Raw genomic sequence first — 14640 nt, 5'->3', positions numbered from 1 at the left:
CATAACCATAAACATACAAACTTTATTTAAGAGGCCCGGAAGAGCGACACACATAATATTACACATTAAGGGTCTCACGACCCATAATAGCAGTCATTTAGTTACAAGCCAGCGGAAGAGTTTAAAACTGTCTGAGTACAGACAGGGCAACTAGAAGGCACATGGCCGGACTATACTACAGATCCAACGTAGGGCCAGATCGTAGCTGGGACACCAGCTACTCGTCGTCGTCGATGTCTACGAAGAACCCTCCATTAGGGTCATTAGCAACCTCTGCAACATTTATTAAACAAACGTGAGTACGAAGGTACTCAGCAAGACTTTAGGATAACTATCTACTCATGCATAGTATCAAGAAGGTATTGTGGGGTTTCATGCGGAAAGCCAGCATTTGACTCGTGGCTAAACAACTTGAATTTTTAAATAATTTTGACAACTTGATTTCTCGCACACGAGTCCACTAACACCACAACAATACACCATCGTGGAATCATTCCGTCTCCATACGGAAATGCCGTCCACGACACTCACGCTTATCTTGACAATTTTATGAGTAGCCATTGAAGTTATCTATGAACAACATATGTCTCCAAGTAATCCATATCCGCGGACGCGGCTATTCGAATAGATCATAACCCTGCAGGGGTGTACTTCGTCACACACGCTCTCGCCACTTATCGCCATGTGCACGTCATGCACCTCGGCAACCTTCAAGCGGAAGCCCAGCGAGGGACTCGGCCACGACCGTTAACCACACTAGTACCTAGTCCAGGTTTATCGCCTATCTGAGAGTAACCCGTACGGAAGTCCGGCCGAGGTTTCCGCCACGGCCTCAAACGATGTGCGCAGGGTTCCCAAGCCCACCATCCGGGTGCCACTTGGTACACCATGCCACTACCTACCGCATCACGGCCCACCTCTCAGGTCAGCACCATGCACGGCCTCCAGCATTACTATAAACACCAGAAACTACTTGCAACTCCTGGACCGAGTACTAAGAGATTAATAAGTCGAGAGGGTCAATTAAGTATCCCAACGTGTGGTAGTATCTAGTCTTGGATTACATACACGGATCAGTTCCTAAGGACGGTTCCAATGAAACAACCCGCCATGTACTCCTACACAGCCTTTCACCTGTACCTTTACCAAATCAGGTTCAACACACAACCTTTGCCTACCGAACACAATTTCACAATTCTATTCATCTCCCAGATGACAGACCATACACAACTCTAAGCATAGCATGCATACCAGGATAAGGCACATCATGGCTCAAGCAACTACCAGGTATGCTAGGTTGCAAGGTTCGGCTATTTACTGTGACAAAGATAGGTCATGCAAAGGAAGTGGGTTCAACTAACGTGGCAAAAGAAGTTGAAGCATTTGATCCTAATGCAACAAATAAGTGCAGGAGCAAGAACATGGGATTTATCGGGATGATAAAAAATGGTTGCTTGCCTTGTTGCTCAGAGGAGGGACAATATCCGTCAGACGGATATTCGGTGGAATCCGGGGGAGCGGAACCTACCGATGGAAATGACAAGAATCAATATCAAGCATATGCAATCAAGATGATGCATGAGCATGGCATGAGGATGCAAGGTGATATACTAATATAGTTAGCATATATTAGGTTTGAAGTTGATTTGAATCAAATTCAAATATCACTTCAAACGTGGTATTCTCGGATACCGATTTAATTGATTCGACCTGATGCTCAGATCAACTTGATGTTAGCATGCATGGGATGTCATGTTAAGTTGCTGGTTTGTTATTAGAACAATGTTTGATCATGTCAAACATAGTGAAATTCAAATATTTCCTGTATTCCATTTATAAAGTATTTTTAAGAATTGACTTATTCATTAATCTACATGTTTGGGTTATGTAACTTTTTCAAACATGTTTGCAAATAGCATATTCAGATTCCTTGAATTTTTCTAATACTTTTTCATATATAAATTATTTCCATTGGAGTTACAGATTAATTTCTATGAATTTTTGAAGTATTAAACATTTCTGGAATGATTTCTAAACTGGAAAATACTTTTACTGCATCAGCATGACATCAGCAGGTCCATCTGGCCATTGAAAGTCAAACCTGAACAGTGGGACCCACTGGTCAGTGTCTATGGTCAATTTTAGATTAGGATTAATCTTATTTAGTTAATTAAACTCACTGGACCCACATGTCAGTGTCTTATTAATTTATCTAATTTAGTTTTATTATTTCTAAACTATCCAGAGGCTGGCCCCACCCGTCAGTGGCTCAGGCCAGCTGAGATCCACCGGCGGCGAGGTCGTCCTCGCCTGCGGGAAGCCTCCGGCGAGCACCAGAACTTCGGGGGGCATCGGAAACGGCGCACAGGGAGCCAAACGCTGCCCGGAGAGCACCAGAAGAACGACACTTCTCCCTCGGTTCCATTTCTGCACTTAGCCGGGGCTGATCTGGCCGGAGATGACGCCGGCGACGAGCTTGGCGGCGGCCAAGGTTCGGGCGTCATCGAGGTCATCCAAACAGAGGGAGTTGCGCACGGGACATAGCTCCTACGGCAACTACGCGACGGCCTGAAGCTGCTGGTGCCCTCAGAAGGACGAGCTGATCACCGGAGGGTTACCGGCGACGAGCTGCAGCGGCGGATCTTGTCGGGCTCCGGTGGAACTAGGCCTAGAGGAGGGGATCGACGGGGAGATCTTAGGGGAAATGACCGCATGCTCACGGGTAGTGCAGTGGTGGCGCTAGTTTGCTCGGGGACGGCCTGGAGAGGGAGAACGTCGGCAGCGATCTGCGGTGACCCGAGGAAAATACGACAGCTTCTCGTCGTTTCACTGCATCTGGGCGTCGGGCTCGTGGCTAGGGAGCTTCAGGGGATTGCGGCGGAGCTAATGCGCGCCTCGGAAGGAAGAAGGGTCGGCTAGATCGACGGCGAGTTCGATCTCTGCTCGGGCTCCAATGGCGGCAGAAGGAGGGACGAGAGATCCGAGAGGAGGGGGGGAACTAGCGCTGGGAATGGATAGCCACGAGCTCGGGGAGCATATCCCCGAGCTTGCCAGCGCGAAGCGACGGCCAGGCAGGCGCACAGATGCGTGGCCGCGCCGGAGTACGCGGCGGCCACCTCCTGCTCCTACTGGTGAGGTGGGAGACGACCGGAGGAGATGGGCTGGGCCGGCTAGGCGACAGGTAAGGGTTTTCCATTTTTTCTGTTTTGTTTCTGTTTTAAATACTGAAATTGATTTACTAATTATTTCATCTCCCAAATAAATTGTAAAAGCTATGTTAAGCACCCTAGAATATTTGTTGGAATATTTCCAACCATTTCCAAAGTTTTCAACATTTTTGAAAATTTAAAGTTTCTGATTTGAAATTTAAAACTTGAAACCAGTAGATTTTTGCATTTATTTAAAATGCTTAAAGTGTCAAGAAAATGTTTTTCTTCATTGCTCATTTACTTTCATGATTTATCAGAAAGTTTGAACTTTTCTTGAGGCCTATTTTGGGTTCATTTATTTTAACTAGTTTTGAGATTTCCTTTATTTGAAGAAGTGGCTAGGGTTTGAGTTTTGCCTTCACCTCTTTCTTTGTTCTTGTTAAAAATTTCTTAGATGCAATGCAAAGAAGACATGAGCACAAGACTAACTTGCTTAAGGTGTCAGGGACGTGACACTAATCTTATAACCCGTGCAAATTACCATCTCTGTTTATTAAATATGAAACAAATTTAAGTGAAGAATGAGAGTACAATTATTTCTTTGAAATCTATACGCGATCATGCTCTAAAAGATATAAGTGAAGTACTAGAGCAACTTCTTAGCTCGAAAGATATAAGTGAAGCACAAAGAGTATTCTAACAAATCATGGTGAAAATGTGTCTCTATCAAGTGGGTATGTACAACATACAATGATTGTAGAAAATTAAAACAAAAGCAAACTAACATACATGACTCTCAAGCGAAACTCGTATCATGTGATGAATAAGGATATAGTTGCAAGTGACATACAGGTGGATTGAGACGAAAGATTGGATGCCTTCCACGGCATCCCTGGGCTTAGACGCTTGAGTCTTCCTATAATATTACCTTGGGGTTCCTTGGGTGCCCCAAAGCTTAGTATGTTGTCTCTCCTTGTTCCTTCATCCATCATGATAACATCCAAAACTAGAAAATTTCAGCACACAAAACTCAATAGAAAACTTGTGAGATCATTTAGTAGGACAGGCAAACCATTAATATTAGGTATTGTTATAAAATTATTCATATTTTATTATTGCGTAAGGTGCAGTATTCTAACTTATCCATGACTTATAGCTTCATCGGAAACAAGCAAACTATGCAAGGAAAAACAAAATATGTTTAAAACGGAACATTCTATGGTGATCAGCAAATACACCCTACTTATGTAACTCCAAAAATTCTGAAATATAAAGACAAACTGAGGAATTTTCATAAAAGTAATGTGTAAATTATTCAGATATAGAAGATGTTCATGTAAAATAAGAGAAATTTTGCACTAGACGCATAAGTATCTGTTTTTGCATTATACGAATTGTACTTATCATTCAAATCATCCTCACAAACAAGCATAAATCTTTACTTGGTGCAAAAACAGAATTAAACATAAAAACTAATCATTATAGTAGTAATAAGGACGTTATCACACACAAACTTAAAGTAGAACAAGAAAAATACGATAACTCTTGGGCTGCCTCCCAACTAGCGCTATTGTTTAACGCCCCTAGCTAGGCATAATGCATATGATTCAAGTAACATCATCCACCTTAGCCACCTTGGCTGGACCCTTATCCGGTCCAAGATCCTATTTTCTTTTATTTATAAGCTCTGAAGGTGAAGTCGTAAATTTATCAAGTGACTCAAGTTTTTTAATGCAGGTGCTGAGGAAGGAATTCATATGATGAAGGGTAGGGCCTAAAGTTTTAATAGGTTCGTTAACCTTTTGTATTGCACTAATATTTTTCTACAATTCCCTCAACTTTTCTAATATTTCGAATCCCTCATTTGTGAAAGAGGACATTTGATGTCAAGGAGGTGTTCCTACCACCCCTTGTACTATTTCGTAAGCAGCAGTGGGATCCAATTCAACAAACATTCCTTTTGTTGCGAAGTCAAGAACTTGTCTATCGGACATGCCAAGTCCTATGTAAAGTTACAAACAAGGATCTTCATATCATTTTATTATAGTAGAATTATGTTGAGACTCAATTGAATGGTACCAAGCATCCTTCATACTCCCACCCTCTTTATGTTTGAAATAGTGTACTACAAAATTAGGTGAAACATTAGTGGGTTGTGCAGACATCGTAACGGGCAAGTAAACTATGAAAGGTAAATATTTTTGTATTTTTAGTTTTTATAGATTGGAAAATATAACATGAAATAAAAAGTAGAACAAGGGATTGATAATTTGTACAAAGGTACTTCATAGTAAGTTGGTGATACTCCCCAACAACGACGCGAGAAATCCTTCCTCATACTTGTGATGTGCGTTGTTCTTTTCTGTGAAGAGGAACAGATGATGCAACACATTATAGATAAGTATTTACCTCAGTGAGAACCAAGGTTATCAACCAACAGGAGGACCATGCAACTCTTGAATACAGTTCCTACACAAAAAAGAGCAAACACTTGCACCCAACACGGGCAAGAGGGTTGTCAAGCCCCTTGAACTCGTTACTTGCAAGAAGATAAGTAGTATAGATTGATAGTTTAAATATATTAAATATAAAAAGTAAATAAAGATAATAAAATGCAGCCAGGAAATCATAGCATTTGTAAATATATAAGAGAATAGACCCGGGGGTCATATTGTTCTCTAGTGGCATCTCTCTCGAAGAAGGCATAAAGTGGGTAAACAAATTATTGTTGAGCAATTGATAGAAAAGAGCATAGTTATGCAATATTTACTCAGAGAAATAATCATGTGTATGTAGGCATCATGTCCATATGCAAATAGACCGACTCCTTCCTGCATCTACTACTATTACTCCGCCCATCAACCACTATCCAGCATGCATCTAGAGAACAATGACATGATGTTGATGAGTGGAGTAATAGTAGTAGATGCAGACATGAGTGTGTCTACTTGTTTATGGATGTGATGTCTATATACATGATTATCGTCGTGAATAACATGTCATGACTATGCACTAGTCTGTCTATTGCACACTGTAATTTGTTAACCCACCATATGCAATCTTCAAGAGAGAAACCTCTAGCGAAAACTATGGCCCCAGGGTCTACTGAAAATATGGACTAAAACTCCAAAACTACTTTGCTGCAATTTATTTATTTTTATTTACTTTTATATATTTATATTATATACTGATAATCCCCAAGTGTCGAACTCACATGGAGCTAAAGGTAAGGTCAATATTCTCTCAAGTCCTATCCACCATTGATACTACTCTACGTACACCAATCATTTGCTTCTATTTTGAAACAAGAAATAAAACTTTGATGTGGGTACAAATAGGATAGCTTTGCATGATATTGGAGAACTAGAATACGAAAAATAGTTTTTGTGTAAATATAGTTCGAATATATTACAATTGATTGCAGATAGCAAGTGTGGAATAATGACGATATGGTTTGCAGAATTGTCCTAGGCTACTGATAACAAGATCTGTAATCATTATTGCAACTATAAATGAGCGAGCGGCATGTGGTAACATACTTTCCATTCTTGGATCATATGTTCTTATGACTGTACTTCTAGCATGCATCCGCAACTACTAAAATCATTAAGGTAAACCCTGCCATAGCATCGAGTATCAAGTCCCGTTTACTCCGATACGCAACAATCCCTTACTCTAGACACCCACTATAAGTGAATCATAAATGTATTGCAACACCCTATAGAGGGAATCCCTCAAGGGAGCATAGCATGGAAGGCACCATAAGATATCACCAAAATAAATCATGCAAATCGAACCAATCAAAATCATCAATCAAATCAAAGGACAAAAGAAATCTACTCAAAGCATCATAGGATGGAAACACATCATTTGATAATAATATGTGGCATAAAGCACCATGTTCAAGTAGGAGATTACAACGAGTTGTGGGAGAGTGTACCGTTGTAAATATACGATGGAGGTGATGAATACGGTGATGTTGATTGATGTCTACTACACAACTTTATTCTTATAGACTCTGCTGGGCATCCAAGCGCAGAGTTCTATAGGACAGTAGCAATTTTCCCTAGAGTGGATGACCTCGATTTATCAATCCGTGGGAGGTGTAGGATGAATATGGTCTGTCTCAAACAACCTCGCAATCAAATATAAGAAATCTGTTGTTTCCCAAACACACCCAATACAATGGAAAATTTTATAGGTGCACTAGTTCGGCGAAGAAATGGTGATAAAAGTGCAATATGGGAAGTACATATATGTTTTTCTATTGTGAGATTATCAAAACAGCAAAGTCGCAAGTGGAAAACAAGAAGCAAAGTGTTGTATAATTTCTTGGAAATAAGGCCTAGGGGTCATTCTTTCACAAGTGCAATATCTCAACAATGCTAACTCAAAGGATCGATATGGTTGACTAGAGGGGGGTGAATAGTCAACTACCAAGTTTAAGCTCTTCTTTATCAAATTAGGTTAAGCAACAAATAGGTTGTCTACATATGCAACTAGGTGAGAAACCTATATGATACTAACAACATCAATAACAAGGACGTAGTCAACACAAAGTAAAGTTAAGAAGTAAGCACAAGTGGAACCGATGAAGACGAGTATGTGTTACCCAAGATCCTTCCCTTTGACGGGAAGTACATATCGATTGGAGCGGTGTGGAGTCATAATACTCCACTAAGGCCCTCGTATTCTCCTCATGCCCTCACACAATGCTAAATGTCATGATTCCACTAGTGGTGCACTTGAAGGCAGCAACCAAACGACCCGCCACTAATTGCGTTGGTTTCCCTCCAAGATTAAAGGGTGATGTAGCATAGCAACGGCGAGTATTTCTCTGAGTTATGAAACCAAGGTTTCAATCAGCAGGAGTATCCACAAGACTATATAAGCATCACCCGCACAAAAATAGAAAATCCTGAGAACCCAATGCGTGGAGGGGTTGTCAATCCCTCATGCGTAAAGTAAGGATAGATTGGTAGATGCAAATAAGAGTGATAGAAAATAAAACACATCATGGTATTTTTTATTTTTTGATGATATATATCTGAAAATAGAAGGGCAAATAAAATAGAAACGGGAATAGCAAAGTAGAGATTACAAATATATGATGTGAAGTAGACCCGGGGGCCGTATGTTTCACTGGTGGCTTCTCTCGAGAAAATAGAAAACGGTGGGTAGACAAATTACTATTGGGGAATTGATAGAAGAGAAAATAATAATGAAAATATTCAAGACAATGACCATGTATATCGGCATCACGTCCAACACAAGTACACCGACTTCTGCCTGCATCTACTTCTATTACTCCACACATCGATCGCTATCTAGCATGCATCTAGTGTATTGAGTTCATGGAGAAACAGAGTAGTGACTTAAGAATGATAACATGATGTAGACACGATCTATTCATGTAGTAATACACCACATCATTTTATCCTTCATAACAATGATACATGCGTGTCATGTCTCTTTCTGTCTCGGAGATTGAGCACCGCAAGATCGAACCCATCACAAAGCACCTCTTCCCATTGCAAGATGAAAGATCAAGTTGGCCACAAAAAATTAAATATAGGAGAAGAAATACGACGCTATAATAATCAAGCATGAATATGTTTTCATAGATCTGATCATAAAATCAGAATTCATCGCCTCCCAACAAACACACCGCAAAAGAAAGAGTTACATCATATGGATATCCAAGATACCATTGTATTGAGAAACAAAACGAGAGAGAGAAATCCATCTACCTACTCCTTACAGACCCATAGGTCTAATATGAACTACTCATGCATCATCGTAGGATCACCAATGAGCATGGTGTACCCCTCTCTGATCGTGTTCATCTCCAGAACAGGCTCGACATTGGATTTCGTGGCTTCTAGAATTTGTGGCGTTTGAAACGATTTTTTGTGGGATCCTCCAGGGTTTTCTGAATATTGGGGTATTTATAGAGCTCAGATGCTGTGGAGGAACCGCCCGATGGCCTCACTAGACACCAGGCCACGCCCTGGCGTCTAGTGGGCCGCCTAGGCCTCCTCTGGTGCTCCTTCTTGGCTCCCATGTTTTCTTCTGGTACAAAAAAAATCTCCATCAAATTTTGTGGCATTTGGACTTCATCTGATATTGATTTTCTACGAAGGAAAAAACAGAAAATTCTGCAACTAGCAGTAGGCACTATGTCAATAGGTTAGTCCCAAAAAATGATATAAAGTGGTTATAAAATGATCATAAAACATCCAACAATGATAATATAACATCATGTAATAATAAAAAAATATAGATATATCGGAAACGTATCAGCGTCCCCAAGCTTAATTTCCGCTCGTCCACAAGTAGGTAAATGATAAAAACAAAACTTTTCATGTGAAATGCTGCCTCACATGTTCTTCATATTCCTTTTCTTTTCAGTAGGGACATATGGACTTGTGGATGATGCAAAGCAATAGTCTATAGTTTGACATGAAAATTTCAATACTCGAGCGTATCAGCAAGCAACCAAGTCTTTCAAAATATCAATGCTAAAGAACGGTATCCCTGGACCATCATGCTCTATCATTGAACCATTCATGCAACACACTCAAATATTAAATATATCCAATGCTCAAGTATAATAATGGTGTTCCTTAGTTGGTGCTTTATAAGAGAAGATGGAGTCTCAAATTCAAAAATAAAAATTGCATAAAGTAGATATATAGGCCCTTCATAGAGGGAAGTAGGGATTTGTAGAGGTGCGAGAGCTCAAAGTGAAAAACTTAGGGATAATTTTGTTTGGTGGTATGGTTTTCGTGTCAACGAAAACGACTAAGAGTGTCCAATAACCTCCATGCTAAAAAAAATTGTAGGCGGTTCTTAAACATTCCACGGCTAGTCGTATACACGGGTACACTCCATACCAACACATTCCAAGGAATTTATTATTCGACAACATTTTTTTGCATTTTGGGACTACGCATCCCTATTACCACCATACTCTCATGCAATTATAAGTGAATAAACACTCATCTTGAGAATAACCTATTTAACATGGAAGATACTGACCACCCCTGACCGCTTGATGAGCGGTACGGGCACACTAAATAGAAATTTATTTTGAAAATTCAATTTGGCAGTTGCAAATTTACTTGGAAGGGTGTTGAAATACCGCATATAGGTAGGTATGGTGTACTCATTTGGCACAACTTTGGGTTAGTATTTGGATGCACAAGCAGTATTCCCGCTTAGTACAAGTGAAGGCTAGCAAATAGATTGAGAAGCACACAACCAAGGAATGAAAATTATCATAAGGGAACAAAAAAGCATATCTAACGATGAATAATGCAACACAAGTAGTATGTAATTTCATAGCATAATTAATGTGCATGCATAGGGAATCAGAATCTTAAGACCAATATTCTTACTAGATCATAATTACTCATCAACATAACTAACATATCACTATCTTCATGTCGCAAAAATATTGCAAATAATTAAGTTTAATTAATGTGCATGCATAGGGAATCAAAAACCTTTACACCAATATTATCACTACATCCTGATGAAAGTTTTTATTATATCTTTCTGGACATTCATCACTTCATGACTAATTTCATCTAAAGCAAATTTCCATTGCAAATAACAAGCTCTCAAACAAATATAAGTGAAGAACGAGAGCACAAGTTTCTTTAAAAATTTCAACTCTCAAAATAATATAAGTGAAGCAATCGAGGATTTCTTCAAAATTTCTACTACTCTCAAAATAATCTATGTGAAGCATGAGAGAAAAATTCTTCAGAATAACAGCACCAACGTGCTCAAAAAATTATAAGTGAAGCACTTGAGCAATTCCATTGCTCAAAACATTTAAGTGAACCATAAAGACAGATTCTAAAAAAGCATAGCATAAATTGATTCTCTCAAATAGGTGTGTCAAGCAAGGTTTGTTATGACAAACTAACCAACAAAGAAAGCAAAGACACAAATGATACAAGACGCTCCAAGCAAAACTCATGAACCATGACGAATAAAAATATAGTTCCAAGTAAAATTACCGATGGTTGTTAGCAGAAAGAGGGGATGCCTTCCGGGCATCTCAAGCTTGGTTGCTTGGTACTTCTTGGATATTACGTTGGGGTTCCATGGGGAATCCCCAAGTTTAGGCTTTTATCTCTCCTTATTCCTTCATCCACCATGATATCACTCAAAACTTTAAAACTTCAATCACACAAAACTCAACAAATGTTTTGTGAGATCCGTTAGTATAAGTAAAACAATATTTACTTTAGGCACTGTTGAAAACCTATTCCAATTTTGTTTTTGCATTATACCTACTGTATTATTACTTTACCATTGCTTATACTCCCCGATACAAGCCATAGAATCATGAAAACATGCACATAACGCAAGGAAAACTGAATCTGTCAAAAACAGAATAGTTTGGAAAGACTCAAATTTTACTCATACTTCTGTAAATCCAATTTTTTTGAAAAATTTGGACAACGCAGGGCATTTTTATATAAATCTTGTGTGAAACATTTAGACACTTTTTACGTTTCTATGATTTATAGGATTTTTCCTACTGGACACGAAAGTTTCTGTTTTTAAAGAGGATTAGAACAAATAACACCCCACATGTTCCCAAAGGCTTTACTTGGCACAAACACTAAATGAAATACAAAAAAACACAATTATAATAGTAGCATAAATTATCAAACACTAAAGACAAGAAAGCAAAAGTGAAATATTAATATTATTTATTGGGTTGCCTCCCAACAAGCGCTATCGTTTTACGCCCCTAGCTAGGCATATATCATACATTTTAAGTATTATCATCTTTAGTTTCCAACTCCTCAATTACATGCCCCTGATTTCTTAGACATCTAGCAGGCATAATGTCAAAAATTACACTCCTAGGGATAAACTTAAAGAATTAATTCATATGAGGAGGTTCATTCAAGTTGAAGTGAGTCGTAATCATCTTAAGATCTACGTTACTGCTAGAAGAGGCACCCTTGTTCTTGGGAGTTTGGGTAGTTCTTTTGCCAAGGGGAGTTTTCTTAATAGTTTCAATGGAAGAAAAATCTGTGCTCCTGTTGTTGAAAATTTCCTCTAATTTATCAATTCGAGCGGGGCTCTCTACTACCCTTTCATTAGTTATGGATTGTTTCTCTTTTAGCATCTTAATAGCGTCTCCCATCTTTGAACAAATATGATTAACAAGATTTTCCACCCTTTTATCCAAAGTTTCAACATGATCTTTGGTCATAATTTTCTTTTCAATAGCATCTATCCTTTTTGTAACATTCTCAAGAGTTAAAACTTTTAATTTGTAGTGATAGGTGGAGACCCCAATAAACTTCCCATGGCATTGAGAGCATCGGAGGGTGGTCAACCTAAGAAATTTCCCACGATGATAGTGTCTAGTAATTCCCACATAAAAGTTTCGAATAAGTAAAGTAGTAGATTCTTTTGGATAGATATATCATAAGCATTGCAAATCCTATACCAAGCATCTTTCACATTTTCTCCTCACCTTTGCTTATAACTGAGAACTTCAATCTCATGGGTGCTCATAGCGAGGGAGGAGTTTTCCATAGCAATAAGTAAACAAAAGATCCGGCAATAAACGACAAACGGAAAGAAAGCAAATAAAAAGGAATTTTTGGTGAAGTCGGTGAGAAGAAAATGAGAGGAAAATGGAAAATAATGTAATTGCAAGGAGATGAGAGTTGTGTGTAGGAACCTGATAGATCCTGACTTGATCTTCCCTAGCAACGGCGCCATAAATCTTGACTACTTGCTGATTGCGTTAGTTTCCCTCCAAGCGTAAAGGGTGTTGTAGCACAGCGATGACAAGTATTTCCCTCAGTTATGAAACCACGGTATCAATCCGGTAGGAAGATCCACAAGACTATGGAAGCACCACCCGCACGCAGCAAATCCTCGTAACTCAAAGCGTGTAGGGGTTGTGAATATCTCGTGGGTAAAGTAAGGATGGATTGATGGATGCAAATAAGAGTAATAGAAAATTAAACGCAGCAAGGTATTTTTGGGTTTTATTGATGATATAGATCCGAAAATCAAAGGGAAAATAAATTACAAATATGAATAGCAAAGTAGAGATTGCAAATAGATGATGTGAAGTAGACACGGGGGTCGTAGGTTTCACTACTGGCTTCTCTCGAGAAAATAGAAAACGGTGGGTAGACAAATTACTCTTGGGCAATTGATAGAAGAGAAAATAATTATGACGATCTTCAAGAGAATGATCATGTATATAAGCATCACGTCCAGGACAAGTAGGCTGACTTCTGCCTGCATCTACTTCTATTACTCCACACATTGACCGCTATCCACCATGCATCTAGTGTCATGAATTATGGAGAAATGGAGTAATGCCTTAAGGACGATGAGATGATGTAGACATGATCTATTCATGTAGGAATAGACCCCATCAATTTATCCTTGATAGCAATGACACATGCATGTCATGTCTCTTTCTGTCAGTGAGATTGAGCACCGCAAGATCGAACTCATCACAAAGCACCTCTTCCCATTGTAAGATAAAAGATCAAGTAGGCCAGACAAAAACCAAATATGAGAGATAAAATATGAGGCTATAATAATCAAGCATGAATATGTTTTCATATATCTGATCATAAACTCACAATTCATCATATCCCAACAAACACATCGCAAAAGAAAGAGTTACATCTTACGGATCTCCAAGAGACCATTGTATTGAGAAACAAAATGATAGAGAAAGCCATATAGCTACTACCCACGGAACTGTAGGTGTGATATGAACTAATCACGCATCATCGATGGAGAACCAATGAGGATGGTGAACCGCTCTGTGATCGTATTCCTCTCCTGAATGGGCTCTAGATTGGATTTCATGGCTTTTGGAACTTGTGGTGGCTGAAACTAGACCCCCACTATGGTTTTTTGAATATTGGGGTATTTATAGAGCTCAGAGGCGGTGGAGGATGTCCCTGAGACCCCCACTAGACACTAGGCCTGGCCTCGTCTGATGCTGCTTCTTGGCTCCCAAGTTTCCTTCTGGTCCAAAAAATTTGTGTAAAGTTTCATGGCATTTGGACCTCATTTCATTTTGATTTTCTGCGAATGAAAAAAACAACTACTCGCACTAGGAAATATGTCAATAGGTTATCAAAAAAAATTATATAAAGGGGCTACAAAATGATCATAAAACATCAAATAATGATAATATAACAGCATGTAACAATCAAAAATTATAGATATGTTGGAGACATATCATCTAACATTGACAAACAAGGTTGGGGCAATCTCCATTCTGGAATTAATTGGAGGCTCCGAAGAACACCCTAGGGATTAGTGGTGGAATCAAATTAATTGGATGCTCCGAAGAACTACACGAACCTTCACCACAATGGAATATGCCTTCGAGGTGATCTCAACCATCTAGGGTGCTCAAACACCCTAGGGATTAGTGGTGGAATCAAATTTATCTTGGTGGAAGGGTTGAACA

The sequence above is a fragment of the Hordeum vulgare genome, chromosome 5H (genome assembly GCF_904849725.1).
Source record: "Hordeum vulgare subsp. vulgare chromosome 5H, MorexV3_pseudomolecules_assembly, whole genome shotgun sequence".
NCBI lineage: Eukaryota > Viridiplantae > Streptophyta > Magnoliopsida > Poales > Poaceae > Hordeum > Hordeum vulgare.
The sequence above is the reverse complement of the archived record's forward strand: the minus strand, read 5'-3'. Positions refer to the sequence as shown.